The sequence below is a fragment of the Ischnura elegans genome, chromosome 9, assembly GCF_921293095.1.
Source record: "Ischnura elegans chromosome 9, ioIscEleg1.1, whole genome shotgun sequence".
Taxonomy (NCBI): Eukaryota; Metazoa; Arthropoda; class Insecta; order Odonata; family Coenagrionidae; genus Ischnura; species Ischnura elegans.
Window position 1 is genome coordinate 53806588 of NC_060254.1, and position 13109 is coordinate 53819696.

Here is a 13109-nt window from a genome sequence, read left to right on the forward strand (position 1 = left end):
CTGCCCTACTTAAAATGCGAGGTGAAAACATATTGGAGGACTTTTTCATCCTCTCTTTGGAGTAAAGTAACTTTCTGGCCATAAATATGACTGAAAATGGAGATTTAGGAACTCTTCACGGGCTGTGCACCAGGTCATTGGATCTATTTCCACCAATATTTGTGAATAGGACCTTCGAAAATAGAGTTACCTTCGAATGTAAAAATTACCTTCGAAAATAAAGTTTTAAGGAAAGATTTTGGACCCACAGGAGAAAATGAACCTGGAGAATAAAATACAACAGGGAAGTCAGGGACCTTTTCAACTCACGAGACATAGTAGCTGAAGTAAAGAGCTGAAGATTGCGATGGGCAGAGCACATCATAAGAGGAAAGCAAGAGATCCTAGTAAAACAAGTCTAGGCAAAAAACCCTGATGGAAGACGACCTCAAGGAAGACCGAAAAAAAGATGGAAGGATCAGATGTTGATTGATATGGGGAGAATGGGAGTCAGCGAGGAGGATGCAGAGGATTGGTAGAATTGGACGCAGACAGTTGGCAAAGCAAAAAAAACCTAGGGTATAAATGACCATGGGAGTAAGAGCAAGTCAGTATTTGTGAAAACGACTAGACGTTTCCCAAAATGTCTGCGGGAATGAAGCCATTAACCTAGCGACACCCGAGATGATTTCCTAAATATTATTTACCAGAAAAAATTAAGTCTTATGAAACATAAGACTTTATCCCGATAACTAATCTCATCACTCCGTGCAGTGAAGTTTTCTCGGGCTTCACACCGGGTCAGGTCCTCCATTTATTTCTCCTTCCAACGTTTTGATAAACAACTCGCCCATCGTCTTCAGGGATTCAAGAATCCAATTTCCATGGATTCATGAATCCCTGAAGACGATGGGCGAGTTGTTCATCGAAACGTTGGAAGGAGAAATGGAGGACCTGACCCGGTTTGAAACCCGAGAAAACTTCACTGCAATTGTTCGCCGGGAAAAAACCAAAAATTATACTCATCACTCCGTAACTGTCTAATATTATTCATGTATCATCTATGCCTCCTCTACTCATTATCTATTATTACCTTGAGTATGTCTGCACCCTTATGAACATTGAACATCGACACATGAATATTAAACACTTGTTAATATTAATAATGAAAAACACTTTGTTACTTCCACAAAATTCTTTTTTTGTGGTAGAAGGCATTCACTCTGCTTATTGGTTACCAGAGCCTCCTTTATCGGAGAGAGTTAAAGGTCTTCACTGCTGCCGTTTCAGTGCGACACATGTTTTACCGCTACACGCACGGAGGCGGGCAGAGGGTGATTTATGCTTCCACAAAAGGAATTTTGTGGAAGTAACAAAGTGTTTTTCATTATTAATATGGAGCCCTTCATCCACGTAAAAGCTTCAAGTTTCGATTTAATTAAACACTTGCATTTTACACCCAGACTCATACAAATACTCTAACGAGCACAATAATGCAACTTAATCGGTACACACTCCAATTCAGGATATTTTCTTTGCCAGTCTTTATACTTTCAAACAATTAGCAATGTGTGCGCATTGTGATGTGAGGAACATTTTGAAATTTTCGTAAAAAAAAGGCATTCACTCTGCTTATTGGTTACCAGAGCCTCCTTTATCGGAGAGAGTTAACAATTTCCATGCGGAAGACTTCCCAGTCCATGGAGAATGACTGCTTCTACTGTCATGGGGCCTATGATGGTTTCGATTCCCCCACCCTGTCACCGCTGGATAGGTTTCTCTTTTCGCCCCGTCGTTAGAGAAGCAGTCGTTCTTTGCGAATATAATATATATAATATAATATAAGCCTTGGCGAATGACTGCCTAAGAAGTCAAGACATTTTATTAAGAAAAATGTTTTTTTTTCGCAGAAATATGTTAATGTGACATAGGTTTACGGTAATCAGTCTTTTAAACATGAAATTGTAGAAATAATAGATTCGCCATTGAAATGAACTAAAAATTTACACCCGCACGTGTTAAAGGTCTCCACTGCTGCCGTTTCGGTGCGACACATGTTTTGCCACTGCACGCACGGAGGCGGGCAGAGGGTGATTTACGCACGAGCTATGAGGCAGGAGGAGGAGAGAGTAAACAGCGGAAAAGAGAGCGCGTGAGAGAGAGAAAAGGGTTGACTCGGACTAGATCTTCGAGGGAGCGGTAACGAGGGCGCAGCGTCACCTGAGCCAACAATCGATAGGGCTGCTCAAGATCGCTTTCTTCAATCGCCCCATTCCAATGCTCCAGATAACTGAACACCCATCCGCACTTTTGTTCTCACAGAAAAACTTTTATAGTTAGTCAAAATCCAGCTGTATTTTCTAAATATTTGTAGGTAATAAAAATTCGCAATTTCCAATCTCCATAATGGCTAAATTGAAGTCAAAATAGTCAATAACGCACAGTGGGCTGACATAGAATAAAGCTGGCCAAAAATCGCTGTAGTCTGTATTCATAAATTTATGAAAGTGTATTTTAAAGATACAATGAAACTTATTTAGGATTTTAAAGTCCACAATATTGTTTTCGTGGCCAATAACAATTAAATATAAGGAAAATTAACGTGGAAAGTATAGTTGTCAGGGGCCAGTCGAAATTTCGATACGGGAGAGTCTGAGGAAAGATAGAATTTCTTCAATTGTTAACAACCTAAGTAGAATATTTTAATCTTGCCGCGTGAATGGCGGTGAAATTCTTATTAATTTCCAAAGAAAAAATGCCATGTCCCGGGAATCGAACTGCGGATCTTTGGATTTCCGCGCAAAGATAAGCAGGATTGAAATACTCCACATCGAGTTGATACAGTCTCATGCACTCTATTTCGAGGTCATGGTACTAGTAATTTCCAATTAATATCACTTCCACTCGCATATGCCTTTCGTAAATGCAAACTCGTAAACCCGTTAAACTCGCTGGAGAAAAAAATTGGCAACTATATCACACTATAAAGGTCTCTAAATCATAAGGAATCTGACGACCAATAGACAATACATCTTGATTCTTGGACGTCATATGCCCCAGAGTCTTAAGAAATATTGGCTACAGAAGATGGCTTTTTACTTACGGATTTCACACCAGCCCCATCATAGAAAAATTTCCAACCACTTGTAAAGGATCTTGGATTGCACTTACCTGAAAATAAGATAAAATGAATTAGATAATCTATCGCTAAAAAATTATAATCCTATTTCCGAACCGATTTCGATGCGTTTCATATCCCTTAGCATCACCTTTCAAGCAGTTCATAGCTACATATAGTTTTTCTATTCTAATTACACGACTGAACCGCTTTAATCTTAGTTTTCTGACTTCATCTTCTGTGGTGTCCATTTATTTTCTCTCGTACCTGATGCAACCTTTTCAAATGCTATCTTTGTCCTTTTTGCAAATAAAATATACAAATTCAAGTATTTTCTTTCAACTGAATTCCATTTATCAATCAATTACCTCTGTAACTTCAAAGTTTCCCGGCAACATCGAAAATTGGTAAACAGTGGGATTTGAAAGTTATTTGATGAGCTGCCGTTGGTTAACTTGTCGGTCACAATGCACGATCCCAACTAGATGGTAAACATTTGCTCCGGATAATGTCAAGCTTATAGTCGTTTGCACGGCCAAGATAACTGAAACAGCCAACAACGGTTGAGTCTTTGTCGGTCAGGAACCAAGTAACTCATCATTCTCAATCGATAAACACAGCCACTGATTTTCAACCATAAATGTCCACACATTTTATATTTCATGATGTATTTTTGCCACCAATTCAGACCTTCAATTACGTTTTTCCAGAATTTTGCTATCCCAGTCTCCCAAAATGAACATTTCCATCGAAAAAGATAATGATTGAAGCCTGCCTTGAATGAATTAATTCGATTTCATTTTTTTCGTATATAGCTAAGATATCAAGTGAGATTTTGTATTTCCTTGCATTACACTCAGGTTACTCTGATACGTAGATGATCTTCAAACTTCTGATAACATGCAATTTCTTGTATTCTTCCTGCGCATTTTACTTTGTATATTGGCGAAGAGTGCCATTGGCATTCTATCAAGGGTATCGTTCAAAAAATTCTGCAAGGCAAGGGACAAGCGTAAGAAACCTTTAATTTTACTACAATGATTTTCTTGGATTGCCCCCAGTATTAATATTAGGTCGCTGTATCACATGGGATGCCTCAATTTTATTCTTCAACAAAAAGAGCTTTATTTTCTATCAAACGATAAATGTTGTCCAATTTGTCTTCTGTACAAACACGAACTTCCATTTCCGGAAGTATAATTTATACATAAGCATCGCTTGCCATTGTATACCAATGGATACGAAACCCTTGGGCGGGCTCGCGGGGTTACTCTCCTGGGCCGAGGTCTGAAGCGTTAGCTTATCACCTCTGCACCACAGAAGGGGGAGGACTGGAAGGAACAAGGAAGGAGGCGCCGCCGCGATAGGAGCCCGACGACGCCTCCTGGGGAAGGACGGGGGAAGGAAGGGAGGGGACGAGGAATCCTGCACCGTCACAAGGCGGGCAGGTCCTACCATCAGCGAAACCAAGCTTACGCAATTAATATGCTACCAATTTTAGCAGATTTTCCTACGAGGAAGAAAAATCTATCGATCAAATCGGTAGATTGCCATTGTATACCCTGGCTTGATACTCGAAATATAAGAGATCGAGACTGACCACACCCAAAGATCGAGCAGCTGATAACTTTTGTGACCAAAGAGCACCCCAACTTCCTCGCCGTCAATGCTCTACCAAGACGACAAGGCGATCTGAGAGATAACATTGATGAACGACACTCGGAGTTCGACACTCGTATCCTTTCAGTCAAAGTCTCGAATCGACTACATAACAAATTTATGAATGGCAAGCATTGATCGACAAAAATACATGAGATGAGCTAAAAATAGTGTCTCCATTAGAATAAATAAATTAAAAATCTAGAGACGCTCAAGCAAGGATTTCAAGCCATAATACAGCTGTCATTTATGGGAGCTCTCATGAAAGGTTGCCTAGGAATGGTAGAGAATAAATACAAAGAGGGGCGGATCTAAGATTTTTTTCTGGGGGGAGCACAATGGTCTGACAGGTCTTCTCGTATTTGACATTAAAATCAAAACACAACAACTACAGTAGAAAATATTCTCTTTATTTTTATATGAAAGTTATGAACATTAAATTGAATGATCGAGGCTCCGAAAAAAATAAAACGAACATAATGACAACTATGTTAAATATCTTGTTTGGTTTTTGACCCTTAACCGTTGAAGTGCGGTCTGAGAGACCGCACTTTGCGAGAGACACAAATTTGCAACTGAATTTGAGCAGCGGTCTGTGAGACCTCACGTCACTAAAGTGGAAATCCAACAAACGTGATGCTGGTGGAAATGATTCAAAAAGTCGTTAAAAACAATTCCTAGTGATTTTTCAAGAATAATGATAATAATTAACAATTTATAAGGAAGCATTTCTAGTTACATAACGTGAATAATTAAGTACTTAATGAAAAAAGTACCATAGTAAAAATAATATCTCAAGTGTTTTTATATCAGTTTTTTTTTATCCTGTTTCAAATAACAATTTTTACTGAAAAAGTTGGTTCGTGTTTGGAATGCATAATATTAAATATAAGTTTTATATAGTTGAGAAGTCAAAGAAACAGTAAACTAAGCAATAAAAATGACTTGCAAGTTTTACGATCTTTTGTTTTATTGCGGTCTCCCAGACCGCACGTCACTGGTAGTGTATCAAATATTTCACGTCACTGGTTAAGGGTTAAGCGTCTGGGGGTGGGGGGGGGGCACGTGCCCTCGTGTCCGAACATTATGAGTATTATGACTGTGCTACGCATGTGGGGATCCTATTGCATGCTGGTGATTGTTCATCCTTTGCCAAACACCCTAGAGGTGGCTAGCAGTGTACTATGTAGATTTAGATCTCTAGTAATCCTTAATCTTGTGATTCATTCACTCATTGACTAAATTTGAAGCCATAAAGGCACATGGGGAGCGTTTTAAGGCTGATTTGGATACATGAGGGCCGAGCTCAACCATGACTAAGCTACAGGCGTAAGATGCCACACATCCAGGATACGAGGGTTAGACTTATTAACCGTGTTACAAATTTACACTTTCAGTCCAAGGTTTATACCTTCCCTTCACGAATCAAGAAAGGGGAATAAAATGATAATGAATGGTTGACAATGAACTAGACTTGGCGACCAGATGATAGGGAAAGCAGAGGGAAAAAATGCAGGATCTATCCAAATGATACCAGTCTTGGAGCAGTTGTACTCAGAAATGGGAGACGAAACACACTTCCGACTCAAGTCTCCTTTCAACCAAACCCGGATTATCTCTCTTGTCGGATTAGGAGAAAGAATTGCACAATGACCCGAATTTTCTCCACTCTCGCCAGCGGAGAACGTTGGAGTTGGACTAGTATTATACAAACATAAACGTAATATCCACACGACTTATCGCCGCAAGGAAATGGTCGCCCAGAATTCTTCCCGAGAGCGATAAAGCAAACAGAGTTTCCCTTTCAACTGAAAGTCATCTCCTCGGACTTCGGAGAGTCAAATAACTCATCCACTTGGGGTTAAGCTGCAAGGAAATGAAGTTGGGAGGCCATTAGCAAACACACCTCTATGATGAAATACAGCAAGTGATTGCAGAAACCTTTTAATTTTGGGACTATATTATTACACAATAAATTTTCCCGGGCCGACTTAAGCATAGGGTGCGACTGACCAGAGTGGCGCAGCGAGGGGGGGATTGAGAGATAACCCCCCCCCCCCCCAGAGATCAGGGAAATTTTTTAAAGTTTAATCCATTTTACTTAATTGGATTCATATTACTAATAGAATAGTGTAAGGATTATATTAGTGTATATAACATTTGAACATCATTCCTCCCATTTTTACTCCAGCTTCTAACTCATCCCACGCTTCCCTTACCATCTCTTCAGCGTACACGTTAAAGAGCAGCGGCGATAAGGACAGACTTGCCTCACCCCTCGGCCAATGCTTTCCCAACCAGATTCTCCGCCCGCTACCTTAACTCCGCCGCTACCTACTCAGAAAGTCGTAACAATCACCATTTTGAACCATTTATTTTAAAATTCCGCAATTATTATTGTCGCACCTGCCGCTTATCCCGGTGGGTATTCCATACCCCCACAAATCACGGTATTAGTTACACTTAAACCTCCCTAGCCTTAATTCCTATCTGCGCCCCTGCGATTGGCAACGTAAGATTTTGGCTATGCATATCACTTCACATCATATAGGCAATCCAATGGCTCATGTGTTCTCATACGTCTCATGCATCTTCAGCCGTATATTAATTAAAATAGCATATAATCAACTTAATTTGATTTCGAGGTCAACTGATGACAAAGAAAACGATCTCATGCGAAAATTTACGAACTACCTTTCATGGTCATCGCCGGCACGATTGTTACAAAAGAGGATCCTCAAGACTGCGTCTATATGTGTTGTCTCCAGGGATGGCAAGTGAAACGAAACGAAAAATTTCGTTTCTACCTGGAGGGAAACGAAAATACGAGGCCTAGGTTTAGTTTCGTTCCGGCACGAAATTAAAATCACAAAGGAGTTTAGTTTCGACCCGGGACGGAGATTTACTCCCAGAAACGAAACTAAATTAATCGAAACTACGCTGATGATAGTTAAGTTTCGATCACAGAAGTTGAGTGGAGGGGGAGAACAGAGAATAGCTTCGATCCATTACGTTTGACATACGTGTAGAGAGGTTAAAACATTGAGCTTAAATATCAAATTGCCAGTTTGTGTTCACCGTTCTCCTGTTAGTGATAAAAATATGAGTGCCCCTTGCATCTAATGGCGGTAGGCCGAACCTATATTTCATTCAGCGATACTTCGTACTCGGTGTGTGGGTCGCAACTAAACCATTCGAAGGTGAAGTACGTGGTCCCTGCGGTGCGAACCATTAGTAAAGGATATCCATAATGAATGAAATGCATAGTGGAGGCCCATACTGTTTGGGAATCCATAGTATTGAGGTAAGCATACTTACCACTAATTTCAAAGGATAAATTTTATAATCGAGTCAAGTTGTTTCGTTGCACTGCAGTCTCATCAGACTTGGATCCTCTGGCCAAGTACCTACTGATGATACTTCAAGTGCAGTGAAACTTGTAGAATCGACATGGATGGTATTTATGGAATTTGATGCAACGGATTTTTCCCTCAAAAACACGAAGAATTATCAGGAGAAATAAATGAAAATTTATGAAAAATGCAACGCAATATGCAATGGTAGTAATGGTTACACATTATCATTGCATTTAAGGAGCAGGTTAACACCTGTTCTCCCGATTGATGATACCTTACGACAAACAAAAAACTAGTTTTGGATTTACATACCCCTCTATCTTAAATTAGCACCTGCGTTTCCTGTCCTCAGGTATATTTCCCTAGTTTTGCGGGTTGATTCCGGGACCGGTAGAATTTTTTTTCGCGGCCGTGAATATTTTGTCCATTACTTGAATGGCATCTCCAGAAGCGTAGAATACGCGCAATGTATGGGGAAGTCTTTCTCTATTAATGTTGAATAATTCAGAGTAATCCACGAAGATGATATGGAGGAGGATACCCGGGACAGCAAGCGATAAATCGTGCGATAGTGCTCCGGTCGCACTCATGATCGTACACTCGAAAAAATAAATTAATTACAAGTCTGCGATACATATGTTCTCCCTAACTGGAACGACAATAACGCAATAGGTTTCTTCAAAGGGATGAAGAATTGATTTTGCAAAGAGAGATCACCATTAGAATCATTCAGGAAAGTCATGAAGCGAATTATAATGAAGGATTTAAGAGATTAACGGAAAGGAAAGAGAAATCTTGGGCAACATAATCTCCAGATTAATGACCGCAGTATATGCAATGATGACGAGGCTCTCGCTGGAGAATGAATGATTCAAAGAAAACAGAGAGTGACGGACCTAGCTGACTTGATATAACTATTATTGCGGTAGTTGTACCATTAGGTAGCCACAGTGTTATTAAAATAATTCAATGCGTCTCAAATGTGATTCTTTCAAATCAATTGCGACACAAGAGTTTTCTACTTTATTCATATGAGAAGTTTACTATCCTTAATGACTTGGGATGACTATCGTGAAGTTAAATAAGCAGCTTAGGTGCCTAATGACGGATAAGATTTAATTCACGGTGAAATCTGTATTGACCTTTATCGCTCGAAGGAATAATGATTCTGCAATTTTTTGTTCTCGAATCTATTTCACGAATTTTGAGACTGTCGTCAAATTACTCAATAAGATAAACCCCAAAAAGTTTTGATGCTGTCTTAAAGGATTTTCATTAGCAGCGTATATTAAATATTCATTCAAACAGAGGTCATAAACAAGTCTTAGTGCAAGTTGTAGCCACAGGTTTCGTTACGCTCATCATAAACGCTTCCTCACAGCATCCAAATGCAAATACATCCATCACAATCACTTAGAAAGTCATACCATGGATCATTTAGTCTGTAAGTCATATGGCCCAGGCAGTATCTCACATTACCGAGATAAATTACGCAGATTTTTCGGGGAGGTAACAAATGATTCCACCGCAGTGAAAAGCTGAATTGCTGAATCACCATGAACCTGACACCGACGGTAGAAACCGCCAGAGGCCAAACACCTGCAGGTTCATTTCTTGTCCTTATTTCGGAACCTCAACTTCTTCAGAGAAGCTATTTTTTTATTAGGATAGTTGCCTGTGGCATTTGCAAAAACATTAGAATAATCTATATCAACTTGAGAGATCCTTGAACATATGTGCAATATACTATTGAGGCCTGAGGAATAAAAAAAATGGAAAACATTGGACTATATGACTAAACCACAAAAGAATTCCATAAAAATTGTACTATTATTAGTTACTATTGATGTAAAATATATTTTTTATTATTGTTAACGAATTGATAACTGGAATAATATAAAAATATTTCAAAAGCAGTAAAATATTTTCTTAAAACCAATGACTTGGTCGATTTAGGAGTGCAATAAAAATTTATTGGTTATATGTAGCCCATGATCAATAATTATTCCATAGACGGTAGCGTTGATAAATTCTGGAGGCTTCAAGTTATAATAATCACAAGTACTCCACCACGTTATTCATCCTGGTTATGATTTAGATCTCTATATCTATACTTCCATAGAAACGTTGCTTCAACGAACCTTTAGAGTAAAAGAGGCAATGGAAGAGCGATGCGGCAGTTGCAAAAAGCTTAAAATAATCTATATCAAATTGAGAGATCATATGTGCAATATACTGTGGGGGCTTCAGGAATAAAAAAATTGGAATAAATTGGACTGCATGACTAAATCACAAACCTGACTTCACTCACTTTTTTCTTTCACTTGATTTCTGAAATTTCAAAACCAACAGTCCTACCTTACAGCATATCGTACCGACATTTCCTTTAAAATCTGTACCCAACTTCAATTACCTTGAGGAGGAATCTTCTTTTTCGTTGGACCGCCACTTGCGCGAGTCTGTCCCCACCCCAGAGCTGCGAAAAAAAATATATCGCGAACTTCGTACTCTCCTTCCGGGATCACAGCGCCATCATTTTCATCGTCTCGAATCAGCGAATGGGATTCGCGACTCGCAAAATGGACTCGCTAACTTCCCCTCTCCGTTCTCGCACGTCGACTAACTTCGGAATAAAACGTCTCCAAGATCGGAAGGGTAGATTCATTGTAAATTGGTAGACGGAGGTTGAACGGTATGGAATCGCAAATCCTCCCGTGATTTTAGCAAGCATTGAACTCTGCCCCCCCCCCTTTCCACGTGGAGGAAGAAACTTCGGTCGCACACGTGGCCACCATAAAAAATTATACGGGCACAAATCCCCAATTTAGGCTACTCCACCATGATGTCCTCAGTGCTTCACCCAATGACCACAGTCATAAAAAGCAAAAGTATTGCAAGATGCGCCATTAACCTCATTCTTTATCTGCTTAACTATTAATTATTAATTTTACAGGGTGTTTTAAGAGGAATCTCAAATACTTCAGGGGGTGGTGGGGGAAACATTTTAAAGCATTTTTTCCATCAACATGGCGTCGCAACTCCTCAGTTACTGAGCTATGGCAACGCAAACATTTTTGGATGCACTTTGCAGTTATCATGAGAACGGTTTTTCTTGGGTATCCAACCTTTCCGACACTAAATTTAATACTATAGATTTGTATGCAAATTAAATTCTTAAGGTTAGAGGAAAAAATATGCGATTATAAATGCCTGAAACGATTAACCTTTGAGCTTAATTAAACGAGAGCTTTGAGCGAGTATGTACAATACGATTGTGCAATCTCATGCATTTTGAGATTTGAAACCCCCTGTACAGTTAATGAAGAGCTAATTTATATAGTTAAATGGAAAGCGTGGTAGATTACCAAGTAGAGCGCCAAAGTAATGATGGAAGGGCTCAAGATCAAATCCTGGAAGCCTTCGGGTACCACAACGGAAAACCGACATTATCCATGTGAGAGGTGGCCTTGTAAAAGGCACCAGCTTCCCAGCTCTTGAGTGATCGAAAATTCACAGACCCGGTCTTCAGTCTGGAGTGGTCTTTATTCTATTCCTGGTGGTATACTCAATGCTTCAACTGATGAATAACGCGATAAATATTATTGTAAAGTCACTGGTTAATAAATAATAACAACTTGTTTCGACGCTTAGCGTCATCATCAGGTGAAATGGAAAGTCTTCTTGTATCTATTTGGCAAATGATTCTCCTGAAACACTCTGAGTAGTAAAGAATAAATAGTTCAGCAAATAAAGAATGAAGTTAATGGAGTACATTGCGAACATTTTGTGCAATTTGACATTTCTATTTGACCTGATGATGACGCTAAGCGTCGAAACGCGTTGTTATAATAATCCAGTGAAAAGTGCAATAAGTTTTATCATTTTATTCAGCATGCTGTTCCACCATATCTCGCCAAACACAGCTGAACGTTTCAATTGGTGAGTAGAGACATGAGTGTAACATAAAAAAGTTTGGAAAACTTCACAAACTCTCCTTCCGGAACCCGGGTTCACCATGACGACATTATAACACAGGATCTGCGACGGATCGGCAAATTCGCGCCTCCAAAAATGGACTTTCTACAACCCTCTAACCATTCTCGCTAGAGAGACTAATTAAGGAGACAAATGCCTCAAAAGCCATTTAAATTTCTAAATTATAACTGTTTTAGCAATATCTCAACGCTGGCCTCTGTGGCGGCGGGGAAAAGTCCTGGACAGCGAAACCGAAGGTCACGAGTTCGAGTCTCACCTGGGTTACCCCTATCCAAGGCATGGACTTTCGTGTACGTTTGATACTTTAATGTATTGAAAACCCCGATTTAAAATGCCAAATTGTGATGTTTTCGGTGGTGTGGCAGTGACACCTCGCTACAATTGCGAAGACGAAAGAGTACCATGCATGGCAATACACTTTGAGGTGGCAGAAGCCGAAAAAAAGAAATGACGATAGCGAAAGATGAATATGTTATTGATATAATATCATAATAACTTCATCCCCCTTTCTTTGAGAGGAAATCAAAGTTAATTTTGGCTTACAATAGATTCCTCAATATTAATAAAGTGAAAAAAGCCAGCTGTAACTTTCTTCTGTGACTGCGTAGTTGATTCAAAGCTTTTCAGGGGCAAAATTTTCTTATCCATCGAATTCTTCTGCGTTCAAAATTGAACTACTTCGACTTCGATAATAGATCGAATGACGTTTGATCACGTTCACAAACGATTCTTATTCTCCTCGCAGTCACTGTCCATGCACAAGAGTCGAGCGTACCACTCGACTTCTATATCGGTCAATTTCTACGAATAATTAAGGCTTAATATCGGAAATGGGAGATCAATTGGAAACTAGAGGGTAGGCTTTGAACGGATAAAAATCGCAGGATATCCCTTTGATATTCACAGGCGTTGAACTCTCCTCCCCCTTCTACGTGGTGGGAGAAATTTTGGTCGCACACCTGGCCAACTTAAAAAAAAATATACTGTGACATCTCCTGTAT

General features: G+C 39.5%; 1 protein-coding gene across 1 annotated transcript in view; it reads right to left on the reverse strand.

The window, feature by feature from the left end:
- Positions 1-13109, reverse strand: part of LOC124165996 (nose resistant to fluoxetine protein 6-like) — a 192231-nt gene that overhangs the window by 101218 nt on the left and 77904 nt on the right. The window lies entirely within an intron of this gene.